General features: G+C 54.4%; 1 long non-coding RNA gene across 1 annotated transcript; it reads left to right on the top strand.

Annotated features, from left to right (window-relative positions):
- Nucleotides 1-411: 411 nt before the first annotated feature.
- On the top strand, nucleotides 412-3,826 carry LOC135979594 (uncharacterized). The gene is made up of 2 exons (XR_010596873.1): nucleotides 412-750; nucleotides 3,565-3,826. It is a non-coding gene; the product is annotated as an uncharacterized LOC135979594 (long non-coding RNA).
- The last annotated feature ends 1,048 nt before the right edge of the window (nucleotides 3,827-4,874 follow it).

Genomic DNA, 4,874 nt, shown 5'->3' on the forward strand with positions numbered 1-4,874 from the left:
TTATTGATCAGAAACAAATATCTATGATAATTACATAAATAGGAACAATAAATAAATGACTGACATAAATATCCTGTTACAAATGGCGTCAAATGATCTGAAACGATTGTCACAGTGCACAGATAGACTAAATAGTAACAGCTTTTAAAATTCCACCGCATCTCATTTTAAATTCTGTATAAAATATTACTTGATTTTGATGAGTACTTCTAAAAATGTTGGTATTTAAATTTCTAAACTTCTTTGTGAGTTTGTCCTAGATTTGAAAACCCCATAATTCCACATGGATTCTCCTGCTAGCACTGAGGCTGAACTGCTTGTCTCGGAAGAAAGAAACTCTTCACTTTCATCCTGGGAAACTATAGGTCCTTACCATGGGCGTGCGCACGGGGCGGGCCCGGGCACACACCCTAATGCCCATGGGCCGGATCCGGATCTGGCCCCTCGGGGCTTTGGATCCGGCCCGCGGGATTTGCCCCCCGTGGTGCCGCAGGCCCCGCGCTGCTTTCCGAAGCAGCCAGCAGGGCAGCATGTCTCTGGGGGTAAGGGGTTGCTCTAGGCACCGCCTCCCGAAGCTCCCATTGGCCGGGAACGGGGAACTGCGGCCAATGGGAGCTTCAGGGGAGGTACCTGGAGGCGTGGCAAGGGCAGCGTGCAGAGCCCTGTGCTGCCCCGCCCCGCCCATTCCCCCGGGGCTGCGGGGAGCGGCCCGGCACGGGGCCCTGGCAGGCAGGGAGCGCGCCGCTGCGGGTAAGCCCGAACCTCTCCTGCACCCCCTCTCCCTGCCCTGAGCCCCCGGCCTGCACCCCGTTGAGCCGGGCTCCCCTTCCCCAGGGCTGGGCTGGCTGCTTTAACAGCCCCATGTGCTCCCTGGCAGCCTCCCACCCGGCAGCACCAACACAGCCGCTTAAGGTGGCCCGCGTGGCTGCTGCCCCAGCTCCCCCCCCCCCAAGGCAGCTGCCCCCCTCCAGCGCCCAGGGTCCCAAACCCGCCTGCGGCTCCCCGCGCTGGCCAGGGGGCCGGGCACCACCCGGGGGGTCAGGCCGCCCCTGAGCCCAGCCCACCTTAAGTGGGGCCTGGGAGCCAGCAGGCCCGGGGCAGGGGGCGAGCCCGGCCCACAGGCCCCCTCCCGCAGCCCGGCTGCGAGCTCCGCTCCCCGGCGCTGTTCGGGGACTCCGGCCCGGCCCCCTCGGGCTTGAGTCCAGCCCTGGGAGCAGCCCAGCGCCCTGCGATCCACCCTGGCTGCCTCGGCCCGGCCCCCTCTGCCCCGCCCTCGAGCCTGCCTGCCAGGACGGGGGAGCCCAGATCCCCAGCCCCGGGCCTGCCTGCAAACAGCCTACCCTCCTGCACCCCAACTCCCTCTCCTGAGCCCGCTGCCTGCACCTCTCACCCCAACCCCCTGCCCTGAGCTCCCAACTCCCTGTCCTGAGCCCCCTGCCTGCACCTCTCACCCCAACCCCCTGCCCTGAACCCCCTGCCTGCACCCTGTACCCCTCCTGCATCCCAACTCCCTGTCCTGAGCCCCCTGCCTGCACCTCTCACCCCAACCCCCTGCCCTGAGCTCCCAACCCCCTGTCCTGAGCCCCCTGCCTGCACCTCTCACCCCAACTCCCTGTCCTGAGCTCCCAACTCCCTGTCATGAGCCCCCTGCCTGCACCTCTCACCCCAACCCCCTGCCCTGAGCTCCCAACCCCCTGTCCTGAGCCCCCTGCCTGCACCTCTCACCCCAACCCCCTGCCCTGAACCCCCTGCCTGCACCCTGTACCCCTCCTGCATCCCAACTCCCTGTCCTGAGCCCCCTGCCTGCACCTCTCACCCCAACCTCCTGCCTGCACCCTGTACCCCTCCTGCATCCCAACTCCCTGTCCTGAGCTCCCAACCCCCTGTCCTGAGCCCCCTTGCTGCACCTTGCCCCACAACCCCCTGCCCTGAGCCCCCTGCCTGCACCTCTCACCCCAACCCCCGTCCTGAGCTCCCAACCCCCTGTCCTGAGCCCCCTGCCTGCACCTCTCACCCCAGCCCCCTGCCCTGAACCCCCTGCCTGCACCTTGCCCTGCAACCCCCTGCCCTGAGCCCCTCCTGCCCCCAACCCCCTGCCGTGAGCCCCCTGCCTGCACCCTGCCCCTCCTGCACCCCAACTCCCTGTCCTGAGCCCCCTGCCGCACCTCTCCTGCACCCCAACTCCCTGTCCTAAGCCCCCTGCCACACCCTGAGCCGCCTCCTGCACTCCGCACCCCTCCTGTACCCCAAGCCCCTTCCCTGAGCCCCCTCATACATCCCACACCCTCCTCTGTCCCAGTCCCTTGCCCTGAGCCCCTTCCTGCACACTGCACCCCTCCTGAACCCCAGCCCCCTGCCCTGAGCCCCCTGCCGCCCTCTGTCCCCTCTTGCACCTCAACCCTGAGCCCCCTCATACATCCCACACCCCCTCCTCTGCCCCCCAATCCCTTGCCCTGAGCTCCTTCCCGCACACAGCACCCCTTCCCGCACACAGCCGTTTATGATGTTCGCCTTTAAAAAAAGAAAAAAAATTCCCTGGGTGCACACCCTAATGCAATGTGCTGCGCACGCCTATGGTCCTTACCTCCTGGTCAGAGCGTCCCATTTTCCATCACTGCAACCAAACATGTCTCCACATGCCCAACTTGCTGATGAGTCTGTGTTGGAATATCTGAATGGAACTCTCACCTCAGGTCGTTTCAGAGAGATTTTTGCAAAAGCAGCAGGAAGATTTCCCAGATTGCCACCTTGCCGTTCCCCTTCAGAGACACTCGAGGCTTGAAAACCCCTTGGGGCCACCTGAAATCTCTCCCTTCGTTCTGACATTAGAGGAAAATTATACACATCTTTTTTCTTGCAAAGTTTTTCCAGTTCATATTTGTTATGCTGTTATACTGTGCTTAAGCTGCCTGTTACAGTTCAGACATGAGATTTTGATCAGAGAAGAGTTGAACCACAGAAATATATAGCAAACACATTATGTCAATAACATTTAAGGTTTAACCCTTTCTTAATTTTCTTGTAACTTTTTTGCATCGATATCCTTCATTTTGCAATTTAAACTTTGAGTAAATCAACAGAGTATTATCACATAAATTGTAATATGGACAGTTGGGATTTCATTATGGAGTGAAAAGAACAGGAGTACTTGTGGCACCTTAGAGACTAAGAATGCTCTAATAAATTTGTTAGTCTCTAAGGTGCCACAAGTACTCCTGTTCTTTTTGCGGATACAGACTAACACGGCTGCTACTCTGAAACCTGTTATTGTGGAGTGAGTGCATTGCATAATACAAGGTCAAGCATTTTGGAGCCTTAGAAATCACTGTGGGAAAAATCAGTAGAGAGGAGGGAATCCACTGCACGATACAATTTCCTCCAACTGTTTTAAGCTCTGTAGTCACTGCATCCTCAGCTGGAATGAAATGAGAGTTGGTTGAAACACAAAGGGAAAAATAAATGTTTCCCTTTATTAACGTCAATACATGAAATGAAAATATCTTTCTACACCTCATCATCTTACAAGTCTTATGCTCAGTTCACATATTTTATAAATGTCTCTAGGAAACTTCTCAAGCTCCGCTATATGATGAGGACAGAGTGAATGTATCGCATGACACGTCAAGCGTTATGGAGTGTTAGAAGTCACTGTGGGAAGAATCAGCAGAGAGGAGGGATTCCACTGCATCCTTCTGTTTTAACCTCCGTAGTTGCAGCAGCCGGAGCTGAAATGAAATAGGGAATGGTTGAAATACAAAGGGAAAAAATATAATTTTCATTGAATTGATCTCAATAAATTAAATGAAAATATCTCTTCCACACATAAGCTCGCAAGTCATTTAGTATGTTCCTATTTTTTTTAAAAGTCTCTAGGAAGCTTCTCAAACCTTGAAATACTAGAAATAGTTCTCATGAGGACAGATGAATGAATAGCAACCCTGATCATAATAGAAACACACTACATATGTAGAAGTCAGAGTACTTCAGGGGTGGAGGGGAAGTACACCTCTACCCCGATATAAGGCGACCCGTTATAACAGGAATTCGGATATAACACGGTAAAGCAGCGCTCTGGGGGGCGGGACTGCGCGCTCCGGCGGATCGGTGCATCAGCGTGTCTGGCTTCGACACGCTGCTCCGAGCGGTGTGTTAAAGGTGCCGGGCCGGGCTGGGGCCGAGGGGTTGGATAAGGGGCAGAGGGTCTCGGGGGGACGGTCAGGGGACAGGGAGTGGGGGGTTTGGATGGTTCAGAGGCTCTGGGGGGGCGGGGCAGTCGGGGAATGGGGGCGTTGGATAGGCCGTGGGAGTCCTAGGGGTGATTAGGGACAGGGGGGTCTCTGGAGGAAAGGTTTAGGCCCCTCAAAAATATTGGCAAATCTCAACTTTAACCATTTCCTCCAATTTAGACGGCACATTTAAAATGTAGACAGCACAAACCGTCGGTCTCTTCCTTCTGTGAAACTATAGGAGAGAGTGTGCTCTGAGAAAATGAAACCTTAACTAATTGTTATTTCCCGATCTTAATATTCCTACCGAAGCTGAGGAATAGATGTAGTTGAAAGGTGTGAATATCCTGTCCTGTTGATCACTCCAAGTAGCTGACAGTAGTGAAAAATTGAGACTAAATCATAAAACAGGATGAGCAATTAGGATAATAAAACATGCTAGAGAGGTACCCACATGGATGACTATGATTTCCAATGTGGTCAGAAGGAGGTTATGCAGAGAAGTCACATTAGGTATTTTTTTACCAAGTGTGTCCCTGGGATGAAAGAATTCAAATACTTTTTTAAAAATTGAAATTCAGTGTTCACCACTTTTGCTGGTTCCTTCTCTTTTAACATTTGCCTTCCCCTTTGCTTGGGCAGGGGAAT

Source organism: Chrysemys picta, unplaced genomic scaffold (genome assembly GCF_011386835.1).
Source record: "Chrysemys picta bellii isolate R12L10 unplaced genomic scaffold, ASM1138683v2 scaf1021, whole genome shotgun sequence".
In the NCBI taxonomy this organism is placed as follows: Eukaryota; Metazoa; Chordata; order Testudines; family Emydidae; genus Chrysemys; species Chrysemys picta.